At 34.3% G+C, this 13,569-nt stretch overlaps 1 protein-coding gene across 2 annotated transcripts in view; it reads right to left on the minus strand.

Moving 5' to 3' along the window:
- KCTD8 (potassium channel tetramerization domain containing 8) overlaps positions 1 to 13,569 on the minus strand; it is a 315,809-nt gene that overhangs the window by 114,400 nt on the left and 187,840 nt on the right. The gene's annotated exons all lie outside the window — the stretch shown is intronic.

Consider the following 13,569-nt stretch of genomic DNA (forward strand, 5'->3'; position numbering starts at 1 on the left):
AATAGACTTGGCGTAAATGACCTCAGCAAGACAGTTTATGACAAACCCAAAGACCCCAGCTTTTGGGACAAAAATCCATTATTTGATAAAAACTGCTGGGAAAATTGGAAGACAGTGTGGGAGAGATTAGGTTTGGATCAACACCTCACACCCTACACCAAGATAAATTCAAAATGGGTGAATGACTTGAACATAAAGAAGGAAACTATAAGTAAATTAGGTGAACACAGAATAGTATACATGTCAGACTTTTGGGATGGGAAAGATTTTAAAACCAAGCAAGACTTAGAAAGAGTCACAAAATGTAAAATAAATAATTTTGACTACATCAAATTAAAAAGTTTTTGTACAAATAAAACCAATGTAACTAAAATCAGAAGGTTAGCAACAAATTGGGAAACAATCTTCATTAAAAACCTCTGACAAAGGTTTAATTACTCAAATTTACAAGGAGCTAAGTCAATTGTACAAAAAATCAAGCCATTCTCCAATTGATAAAGGGGCAAGGGACATGAACAGGCAGTTTCTCAGCCAAAGAAATCAAAACTATTAAACACATGAAAAAGTGCTCTACATCTCTTATAATCCAAGAGATGCAAATCAAAACAACTCTAAGGTATCACCTCACACCTAGCAGATTGGCTAACATTACAGCTATGGAAAGTAATGAATGCTGGAGGGGATGTGGCAAAGTAGGGACACTAATTCATTGCTGGTGGAGTTGTCAATTAATCCAACCATTCTGGAGGGCAATTTGGAACTATGCCCAAAGGGCGATAAAAGACTGTTTGCCCTTTGATCTAGCCATAGCACTGCTGGACTTGTACCCCAAAGATAATAAGAAAAAAGACTTGTACAAGAATATTCATAGCTGCACTCTTTGTGGTGGCCAAAAATTGGAAAATGAGGGGATGCCCTTCAATTGGGGAATGGCTGAACAAATTGTGGTATATGTTGGTGATGGAATACTATTGTGCTAAAAGGAATAATAAAGTGGAGGAATTCCACGGAGACTGGAACAACCTCCAGGAAGTGATGCAGAGCGAAAGGAGCACAACCAGGAAAACATTGTACACAGAGACTGATGCATTGTGGTAGAATCGAAGGTAATGGACTTCTCCATTAGTGGCAATGCAGTGTCCCTGAACAATCTGCAGGGATCTAAAAAACACTATCCACAAGCAAAAGATAAACTGTGGGAGTAAAAACACCGATGAAAAGCAACTGCTTGACTACAGGGGTGGAGGGGATATGACTGAGGAGAGACTCTAAATGAACACTCTAATGCAAATACCAACAACATGGAAATGGGTTTGAATCAAGAACACATGTGATACCCAGTGGAATTGAGCGTGGGCTATAGGAGAGTTGGTGGGAGGTGGAGGAGGGAAGAAAAGAAAATGATCTTTGTTTCCAATGAGTAATGTTTGGAAATGACCAAATAAAAATTAAAAAAAAATTAAAATTAAAATTAAAAAAATAAAAATAAAAATAAAATGTGTATCACTAAAAAAAAAAGACTTTTATCCAAAATAAAAGATACCCAAATCCTTCAAATGGCATATCATGGACTCATCAAAGTTTTTTTATCATCCTGGTTACCCTCATTTGGAGGCTCTCCAGTTCATCGATGTTTTTGTTAAACAACTGTGGTCAGTATTTTGAACAATACTCCAGAAGAGGTCTTATAAAGAGAGAGTACAGAATGATTATCACAACCTAATTTTTTTAACTATGTTCTTCTTAACAAATCCCAACATTATGTTAACTTATGGAGCTTTCACATCACCCTGATTCATGTTAAGCTTGTGGTCCTCTAAAGGCAACTGATATCTCCCTATGAATTCTTCTTTCTATAACTGTGAAGTTAACTTTCTAAAGCAAATTATAAAGCTGTATATTTCTTCCTACAGGATTTCAATTTTTTTAGAATTAAGCCAGTACTCTAAACTGTTAAGATCTTTTGGTTATGCTGGTTTTAAAATTAATATACAATAACTGTTATATTTTAAACATTGTACTTATAACTAGATTAAAAGCTACCTAAACAACCCATCCCACTCATGAGAGAAGAGAGGAAGAGGGATAAATTACAGCTAATGTATAAACAATTACACAAATGTGAGGATGCAGGAAAAGGGGAAAGGATTCTACATAATACAGAAAGGAATTTTGAGTAATGTAGTTTTTAGGGGTTCAAGAATTTCAAACTCTATATCTCCCCTGTGATCCTATTGGGAGACCAGTCTCCTCAAAATAATCATGGATACGTAGCTAACTTATAAATTGCAATAATTTGTGGATAAAAGGAAAAGATAACAAAACCAATGATTACTAGGTTGACAAAAAGCCATTTTGGGGGCAGTCCCCTTTGGCATAAGAGTATACATTCAAAATAAAAGCATTTCAACCCCCCAGTCCAATTCACATCCCAAAGTTCAATCTGGATCTTCTGCTACAGCATATGGTCTCTGCAGGCATCTCCATGGTGCCTTCTGGATTCTGGGAGATAGCAAGTTTCTTATCCTAAAATTTCTCAAATTAAAACAAAGTTCAAAAAATAGCATAGACACCCTACACCCCAAGAAGAAGAATAACAAAAACAGGGGTCATTCAGGGATGCAGGGCTGAGTTATGAGATATATGAATCAATTGCCAAAAGAAAATAAAAAACATCAAAAAATCCAAATAAAAGAGAAAAAATAACTTGTGGAATGAAATATAAAATATCAAAGTCTTATGTCTAGAAAATCTAAGTAAAGGAAAAACAAATCTATAACAGCTTCTTGAATCATAGCCCACTTAAAATGATTTAGGAAATTATGTATTTACCCAATCAGTAGCCAAAACTACAGAAAGTTTGCCATACTATGAAAGACTGAAAAGGGACTACATTATAAGAGCCAGAATGGTAGCCAAAGTGAGTTGCTTGGTAGAATGTGGTTCTGAGGAAGTCTGGCCTCTGACATATGTCAAAACAGCTGCAACCTCAAGCCCCAAACAAGTTAAAGCCCTCTTGTCTTGACTCAAAATGACATCAATCCTACTGGCATTTTGTCATTTTGACCTTGTACTTGATAGGCACTATCCAAGTAATTTTGTGATTCTTTAGCACTGTGCAGTGTTATTGTATTCCTTCATCTGGAATCAGACAGAATCATTAAGTAAAGTCCCAGAATTTTTTAAACAATCAATGGCATCATTCTATAGTCTAAGCTTTTTGTGTATGTATTGAAATTAGGGCAAATGCATTTTAAAATTATCAAAAAGAAAATCTTCTCAATACTTTTGACATGTGCTTCAAATACAAAAAGGAGAGAAAAATTAAAATATAAATATTATATTGGACATGCAAGGAAAAACAATAATAAAAAAGTTTTAAAAATATATAGCTTACAATCAGTGACACACTATGTCAGCCATGGAGAGGTAGAATACAAAGGTTCCTCACCAAAAATGAGTTCCATTTCCTTTTTAACTTGGCCATGAACCACTGTGTGAGTACAAATGATTTTAAGAATAAAATAGTAACAGTAGTACAATAGATAATGCACATTCAAAGAAAGTACCAAAAATTCCCAAAATTCACAATAGCCCAGTTAATTACAATAGCAAACAAACCCACTATCATAGTTCATGAGTTGCTGTATGACATTTTAAAAACCTATGAACTGATAGATATTTGTCACAATTTTTAAAGATGTAGTAATTCTCTCAACCTTGGCAAAGATATTTTTTAAACAAAGAATATTACTGCCATTATTTCACAATTTGGCAGAAGAGTCTAGAAAAAAACCAAACCTCTGTATTGTTAAGGAAAATCGGTTTGGGTCTAGAACATCACCAAGAAATCTAGACTATTCTGGTGGAAGTAAATTAAACTGAAAAGTTATGCAGAAACTCTCTTTGGCTTCCTGCTTTATATATATAAAACCTCTTTTGATAGAAACTTCTAGATCCATCATAGATCACATGTTGTCTTAAAAGCCTTTTCTTCTTTTTTGCCTTTGTTAACTGTCACATAGATGATGATGGATGGACTTAAGTAAAACTAGTTACAATTTCCTTTCTGTACCTATTTATTTTTCTCCACATGTTTACTAACTCTAATTTTTCTAAAATTTCATTCAATTCTCTTACATCTTTATTATTTATTTTTTGATTTGATTTATCTAGTTCAGATAGAGAAGGGTTCAGGTCTCCCACTATTATAGTTTTTTTATCTATTTTGTCCTTAAAGTCCTCTAGTTTCTCCTTTAAAAATTTGGATGCTCTGCCATTTGAGTACAGATATTTCCTCATTGTCTATACTGCCTTTTATCAGGATGTAATTACCTTCCCTATCTCTTTTAACTAGATTTATTTTTACTTTGGTTTTGTCGGATATCATGATTGCGACTCCTGCCTTCTTTTTATAAGTTGATGCCCAATAGATTTGGCTCCACCCTCTTACTTTCACCCTATGCATATCTACCTTCCTCATGTGTGTTTCTTGTAGACAGCATATGGTAGGGTTTTGGATTCTAATCCACTCTGCTATTCACTTGCATTTTATGGGTGAGTTCATTACATTCACATTCAGAGTTATGATTACTAACTGTGTATTACCCAACATTTTGATTTCTACTCCTGTTCCTGCCTTTTCTTCTTTCACTATTTCCTTCTATACCAATGTTTCTTTTTAATCATTTCCCCTAGTTCCCATCCTTATTTTACTTCCCTTTCTACCCCCCTCCCTTCTTATTCCTCCCTTTATTTTCCCTGTAGTCCTTCTAAAATTAACACCCAGTCCCCTCCCTCCCTTGTACTGCTTCCCTCCACCAGTCCTTTGGTTTGCCTATTCATTTTAGCTATGTGAAAAGGGGCAGATATATAACAATTTCAACTATGTCCCCCAATTTTAATTTTAATTTTGAATTTAGTGTATTGAACTCCTGTCATAGAAACTATACTCCCCAATATAGATCAATACTAATTTTGTAATAAAGTTTAAAGTACCTGTGGCACTGAGAAGTTAATTGACTTGGCCAACATAACACACTCAGTAGGTGTCTGAGAAAGGACACATGTATGACCAATTCTTTATGTCAACAAGGGAGGACTTCATCAATAGCATTTATTAAGCTATTTTCACATGCCATACACTTTTCTAGAAACTGGAAATGCAAATAGAATTTAATTAAATTGTCCCTTTCCTCACACTATACAATAAGAGAGACCATGACAACAGAATGCATATAAATAGTGCTTTTATGGAATACTTTCTGAATGTTTGTGCCATAAGAAATGGAAAAAATGATCACAAAAAACATGCAAAGACATGAAGTGAACAGAAAGAGAATGTTGTACACAGTAGCATCAATAAAATATTATGATCAACTGTGAATGACAGCTATTATCAGCAATGCAAGAATACAAAACAACTTCAAGGTATTCATGACAATAAAAAGTTATCTACCACCTTAGAAGGATCTGATGAAATTTGGGTATTTCCTCCATGAATTTTTCTCTAGTATAAGAGATATATATTTTTTCTTTCACATGAAAAATATTAAATATGTATTTCAGGAAAGCACATGTACAACATATGATATTAATTGCTATCATAGGAAGGAGGGAAGAGTGGAATGGAGGAAAACATAGATTGCAAAATTAAAAAACAATGATTAAAATTGTATCTACATGTAATCTGCTAAATAAAAATATCTTATATTCACTGCATGTTGTGTGGCCAACAATAATAATGATTAACACTTATGTACACTTTTAAATCACCCTATATTTGAATCATATCACAGTTCAATGAAGTATAGGTGTTACCCACATGTTATAGTTAAATAATTGAGGTTCAATGATAGAGGAGTCATTTGAACACAAGTTGACCATCATTTATTCTATTCACTGTGCTATTTTATATCCTAATATAATAATGACCCCCTTGTGAAATAAAAATGCCATTTATTTCCTCTAAAAGGAAATAATGTTTAGAACTCCTGTTAGTTGGTTAATGAACAACAAAGATTTCTTAGACTCTCCAACATTTCAAGATAAGGTTAGTCTGAGATCCTAGGCAGAAAATCATGAAGAGATGGGTCAGAAAGTTTTAACATCAAAACCCTCAGGGAAAGATGCATCATACTATCTTGGACAGCAACCTTTTAGAAAGTGAACCTTTTAGAGACCGAGTGCCCAAACAGCAACCCTCATGCCAATTGTGAACCCTCCCACCTATCCCCAAATAGGCAGACAGAAGAGGGAGAAAGCACTCCCATTAGGCAGTGCTGGGCAGAAGGAAGGGTCATTTGAGAAATGTCCTCAAGTGTGGTGGAAAGGGGGAGAGGAGCAGCCATGGGTTCACCAACATAGATCTAGGATCTGTAGAGGAACACAACTAAGGGCAACAAAAATTTTTATTACTCATCCAGAGGTATAAGTCATATATAGATCACTAGTACACCATATATATTGCCAGTGATGTCTATATAAGGACATAAAGGTAAAAAAGAGGATTACTCACATTTATCCCTAGAAAAGAGATAGATTTTGCATCATAATATTTGTATAACCCAGATCAAATCTATTACCATCTCTGGGAAGGAGGAAGGAAGGAAAGGGAAGAGATAATTTGGATCTTATAACTTCAGAAAACGTATGAGGAAAATCGTTATTGCATATAACTGGTAAAATAAAATGTCTAAAAAAGAAAGAAAAGAGAAACACAAGAAGCTTGTGGTCAGTATGGACTATGAAGGACTTGTTCTAGATACAGTGTTTAAAATTGCTTCACTCTTATGATAACTGCAAGGCTTTTATAATTATTGAAATTGTGTTCAGCCCTATATTCTATGGGTGACATCATTTTTAAGAACTAAGGAATTCATTCTCACTGCCACCTAGCAACTGGGGAATAAATGCAGCCCTGACTATAAGGTAGCAAATCAAAACAAAAATGAACAAAACAAAACAAAAACAAAAAGAGTGGTGTATATTCTTTATAAATCCACTTATGTTGACTAAGAAGTCATTAACTGCATGCCATTGCAAAGGTCATCTTCTGATGTATAAGTCATTAACCTTATTAGAACATTATTTTCTAATAGTAAATAAAGTAGATTAGCAACAACTACCTTTTCCAAAGACAAAAAGGAAATTAATGGAATAGACACAGGAAAGATTGAAACTTTTACTCTGGTTTTGGATTAGATTTGGATTAGATACATGAATTTTATCCACCATATATAAATTTCTATGTTTCCCATGTTGTAAAACAACATTTTTTTTGCTTACAATAAAGAAAATTTCATGGAGGGAAGAATGAAATGTTTCAATCTGCACTCAAACTTTGTCTATTCCTTCTTTGGTGGTGATAATAATTGCACTGATGTGGTAAAATACAGGAAGCTGTGATTCATGTTCTTATCCCTCATATATAATAGGTATATAACCTGTGATCCACTGCTAACGCTCTGAGTTCAAATGGGCATAAATCAAATTTTGGAGATTAGCCAATTTTGAATACCCTCTCCCTACCCTTGTTTTTGCCCTCCAATGGGATAAACCTTAAGAAAGTTTATATTCAATTAAAATTGCACTTGCCTTGGTGTCCTCAGTTTTCTTGTCATTATGAAAACAACAGGGCATGAACTATGGAATGAGCTTATTAAAAACAACAGTGATAGAGTTTTTGAAAGCATAGAAAGTCATGAAAACATCTTCTTATGACCTCCACCTCATCAAGAAATCTAGACAATTACAAAAACTTAAAGCACTCTTCTATTGTTGGAGTCCCCACAAGCAGAGAAAGAATTCCAAAGTTTCTACGGAATCAAAAATCTGCTCCTATAATAAAATTTACCATGTTCAGTAACTTATATAGTAGCTATGAATTTAAATGTAAATTCTGGTTCTAAGGTTCCCTTAAGCAAGTAAAAAACTAGATTTGGCCTCTCTTTTCTGCACCTGCTGCCAATAGAAAGATACAAAATTTCAAGGGATATTAAAAAGACCTGGACCATCTGAGGCAGACTGAAGTAAACAAAATAAAGAGAACAATCTGCATAATAGCAAATTATAAAGTAAAACAATTTCAGAAGGCTTTAGAACTTTGATCAATATAATGACAAAATTCAGCCCCAGAGGTCTAAAGATAAAGCATGGTACTAAGCTCTTGACAAAGTGGTTAATGGTTTCAAATGCAGAATGAGACATGTAAGATTTTCTTTTGCTTCCTTATGCATATTTGTTAGTAGGGTTTTCTTTGTCCTTAATGTTGTTGCTTAGTGGTTGTGGAAAAGCTGAGGACAGAAACAATGCTTGAAGAAAAAAATTAAATTAAATTACAGTGATCCCTCACCTATTGCAAGGTTACGTTCCAGAGACCCCTGCAATAGGTGAAAATCAGTGAAGCCGCAGTGTTATATTTATTTTATTATTTATATATATTTTAAGGCTTTATAAACCCTTCCCACTCTCCTATAAACTTTTTCCACACTTTTATTAACCTCTCCCACACTCTTATAAACAGGATACAGAACACGGTGCTGTGATATGTGCCTTTAATTCCATCCACCAATAATGTGCCATGAAAATCTCATTTTGGCAAACTTGCACAAGAGGTAGTGACATACTGCATTTCCATTGTATACAGTATAGTATTTATCTGCAAAGTTCAACAATATAGTGAACACTGTGATACAGAATTGTTTTTTTTAAACCCATGATACAGTGAAGCCATGATAAGCAAAGTGAAATATAGCAAGAGATAATTGTATTTTAAAATAAAAACATTAGAATGAGAGAGAATGGAAAGAGAGAAGAAGAGGATAGTTATAAAGGAAAAAGAAAGGAAAATAGGAAAGGAGAAAAAAAAGGTCCAGGTCTGTTTCTCCTTATCATAACTCTATGTCTTTGGATCTCTTGCCTTAAAAAAATTATTTTGGTAGCTGAATGGAAGATGGGTTGGAAAAAGGACAGGTTAGTAGGAGAAAAAACTTAATTGAGTGTTTGATAATAACTGAGTAAAGACAAGGGGATACATATGAATAATGATATGAACTTAGAATTATAAGTTCTTAATAACTTATTGGATATGGGAGATGACACAGAATGAAGAGTTGGTATTGTTCACATCAGATTACATGTTGATACACTGTCTATGTCTAATATTCATCTTCCAAAATTTTGTAATCCATGTTCTCTCCCTCTCTTCTACTTCTCCTCTTTTCCCAACAATTATATTAGTTGAGAATACTTAAGGATATAATGCATATTTCCATGTTAATTATGTTGTGAAACAAGAATTATAATGCTTACACTAGGGAAAAAAGTCATGGAGGAAATAATACAAAGAATGGTATTTTTCAATCTGCATTCAAACTCTCTCTGTTCCTTCTGTAGTAGTGGATAGCCTTTTTTTCACCATGAGTCCCTGGGAGGTGTCTGAGATCCTTTCTCTATTAATAATAGTTATCCTTCATAGTTGATCACCACACATTAATGTATATAAATTAAGCAAATTAATTTATGTAGAATTTTGTTACTGTATAGACTTCTGCTGGTTCTGATCACTTCAATTTGTGTCACTGATATGTCTTTTCAAGTTGTTGGGGTTTTTTTGTAATCATCTTGTTTGCCATTTCTTATGGCACCATAGTATTCAATTATAAGCATATACCCCAACTTGTTCAGCCATTCCCCAATTGATGAATCTCCCTTCAGTTTCTAGGTCTTTTGCCACAAAAAAGTGCTATAAATATTTTAAACAGGTACGTTCTTTCCCACTATCTTTAATCTCCTTAGAATGCATATATATATGCATATATATATATATATATGTATATACAATAATCATATTGTTGTGTGAAAAGGTATGCAGTTTTATGAATTTGGGGAATGGTTCCAGATTGTTCCCCAGATTTGTAGTATTAGTTCACAGCTCCAACAATAGTATACTAGTGTTCTAATTTTTTCCCCTCTAACATTTATCATTTCCCTTTTTTGTCATGTTAGCCAGGCTGATGGATGTGAAGTGGTACCTCTGAGTTGTTTTAATTCCAATTTCTCCAATCAATAGTGATTTGGAGCATTTTTTCACATAAGTAAAAATAGCTTTGATTTCTTCATCTGAGAATTGCCTGTTCATTTACTTTGACCATTTATCAATTGGGAAATGCTTTGTATTCTTAAATATTTGCCTCAGTTCTTTATGTTTGAAAAACGAGGCTTTTGTCAGAGATACTTACTATAAAGATTTTTTCCTAAATTGTTGTTCGCCTTTTAATCTAGTTTGTATTGATTTTGTTTGTGTAGGAACTTTTTAAATTGAATGTAGACAGTTATCAATTTTACTTCTCATAATGGTCTCTACTTCTTGTTTTGATCTAAATTCTTTACTTATTCAGAGAAGTGATAGATAAACTATTTTGTGCTCCCCAAAATTTGTTTTTGTTCTCACTCTTTATTTCTAAATCATGTATCAATTTTTATTTTACCTTGGTATATGCCATGAGGTATGGTCTATGCATAATTCCTGCCATACTATTTTCCATTTTTCCCAGCAGTTTTTGGCAAATAATGAGTTCTCCCAAAAGCTTGGATCTTTGGATTTGTCAAACAATTACTATGGTCATTTGCCATTTCATGCTGAGTGCCTAATCTATTCCACCATTTCATTATTCTATTTCTTAGCCAGTACCAAATTGTTTTAATGATTGTCTCTTTATAATATAGTTTGAGATCCAGTATATCTGTGATCTTCCTTGATTGTTTCCATCAATTCCCTTGTTATCCTGTGTCTTTTATTCCAGATAAATTTTGTCATCATGTTTTCTCTTTCTGTGAAGTGATAGGTTAGTATGTCATTGAATAAGTAAATTAATTCATGTAGAATTTCATTTAATCCAATTATCTCTAGTATTTTTAATAGGATTGGGTATTGTATTTTGTCAAAAGCCTTTACTGCATCTTTGAAATAATCATATAGTTGCTGTTCGTTTTGTTACTGACATAGTTAATTAGGCTGATAGTATTCCTAATATTGAACCATCCCTGAAATCCTGATATAAAACACATCTGGTCATAGTGTATGAACCTTGTGATACATTGCCGTAATCTCCTTGCTAGCATTTTGTTTGAGATTTTTTTGCCTCAATATTCCTTAGGAATATTGGTTTATAATTTTCTTCATTCTTGTCATAAAAGGAATTTGGTAGTTTCCACCTCAGTTATTTTTCCAAATTGTTTATATAATATTAAAATTTATTGCCCTTTAAATGTTTGGTAGAATTTACTTGTGAATCCCTCTGGCCTTGAGACTTTTTTTCTTAAAGTATTCACTCTTCCATTTAATTCAGATGCTATTCATGCTGGGTCAAGCAGGTTCTGTCCAAAGCCAATGAAGCTGGACTTATTAGGCTGAGTTCCTTCCGCTACTCTCCAAGGCTTGGTACAGATGGTCTACATGAGTTCTACTCCCTTCCACTGCTGTCTGTTCTACATTCAGTTCATTTCTGCTCTTACCCTGCTGATGCTGGAACAAACCTGTTGCACCCTTTACCCTGATGCTTGTGCTAAATCAAGTCTGAGTTCCACTAAGGCTTTTTCAGCACCCTCTTCTTATATCCCAGGAAGATGAGTGATCATTGCTGCTGTCTCTCCACATTATTCTTTCTGTTGGTTCTGCCATTTATGGATTCATTTTGAGGCATTATTCTTCTGTATTCATTTGGTGCATGCTGGCAGGACCCCAAGTATTTTTTACTTCTCCATCTTGTTCACTGGAATCAACTCTAAGGTTATAATTCTTGATGACTAGAAAGAGCCTGGGGTCCCTCAATAGAAATAGGAAGACTTCTAGAAGGGATAAGTCTAGGAGAAGTTTTGGACATGTTTGAGATGTATGTGGAGCACCCAGAATGAGATCTCAAGCAGATAGTCATTGGTGTGGTTACTGGAACTTAGGAGAGAAATATTGGAGATATCTATTTAGAAATGCTAATTGATCCCATGGGATTTGATGAGTTCTCAAAAAAAAAGTACATGTAAAGAAAGTAAAGAGGGCACAGAATAAAACCCTGAAAATGCCTAAATTTAATAGACAAGAAACAAAAGATAATTCAACAAGGAAACTGATGGGTTACCAGATAAATTGGAGGAAAATCAGGAGAGAAAGCAATGTCACAGAAGCCAAGGGTAGGTAGAGTATCAATAATCTTCAATATCAAAGCTCTATGAGATATTGGAGTATTGGAGTATGAAAACTGAAAATACCATGATATTTAACAGTTGGGTACCTTAGAGTGATAATATCAACCAAGTGGTAGGATTAGAAGTTAGATTGAAAAAGGTTGATAGATGAATGGAAATAGAAGGAAAGCAGTAGAAAAAAGGAAAGCTATAGGGTAATAATTTGAGGAAACAGTACCTGGGAAAGAATTAGAGATATTTTGCCTAAAAAGAAAGCTAAAATTGGTTAGGGGCATGTAGGGGCTCATCACAATAGCTATCCTCAAATATTTTAAGGTATATTATATGTAAACTAGATTAGACCTTTTTTGGTGAACATGTGCCAGAGCATGCCAGAGGGAGCTGCTCTGCTTCCCTTCTCCACTGTACCTGAGAACATTTCCCACATGACCTGCCCTTCTGCCCAGCAACCCAATGGGAGCACTTCCTTCCTCCCCTGTCTGGGGTAAGGGGGCAGCTCACATGCAACATAAGGGTTGCAGTTTGGGCACTCTAAAAGGTTTGCCAATACTGACTTAGACATTGTTTTGCTCCAGAAAACAAAAGAAAACAAAATCTAAGGGCCATGAGTTGGTAAAAAATAAGATTTTATTTTCTCCATGCAAGAAAGAAAATATTATCAATTAGAGCTCTCTAAACATGAAATAGGCTACCTCAGGAAGCAAATGATTTCTCATTCCTAGAAATCTTTCAAGCAGAACTTCTTTGCCTGGATTACACCTTAAGGTCCTTTCTATGCTTCAATCTGAAAGCCTGTGATTCTAAGCATAACTCTCATAAGGTAGAGAAATGGCTGGGTCTATGAAATTCAACTCTATGAAATTTCAACTGTGAAATTTCATGACTCAATGACAGTACAATAATTGTACCACCCATACTATAGGATTTTAGGATTAAAATATGAAGTGTTATATAAATACTGAGAGTGCTATGTAAAAATGAGCAATCCTTTTTTTTTTAAAACTCCTTTGCAAAACATATAAGAGAGAACCGCTGAGACCCTTCTTCTGCATTAAAAGGGAGGCTGTGGAATATTCTATTAGAAAAATAGATCAACCAGCAATCGGGATCAGGCAAAAGGGCCTGGGAAATGAGGCCTAAGTACATGACTTAGTGCTTTACTGCCCTGAGCTTCTCAACTTTAAGGCTTGTTTTTCTAATCACAAGAGGCAGACTTTAATTTTTCTCTTTGGGCATTAATATTCCCAAATATCTTAGTAGAAGAGCAGAGAAAATGATGGAAGCTTCTAAGTCTCATTGGACCCTCTTTCCAGTAAACTTGACAGTCAATCATCTTATTATTTCTCTAAGCAGGATGGTATTTAT

The sequence above is a fragment of the Monodelphis domestica genome, chromosome 6 (genome assembly GCF_027887165.1).
Source record: "Monodelphis domestica isolate mMonDom1 chromosome 6, mMonDom1.pri, whole genome shotgun sequence".
NCBI lineage: Eukaryota > Metazoa > Chordata > Mammalia > Didelphimorphia > Didelphidae > Monodelphis > Monodelphis domestica.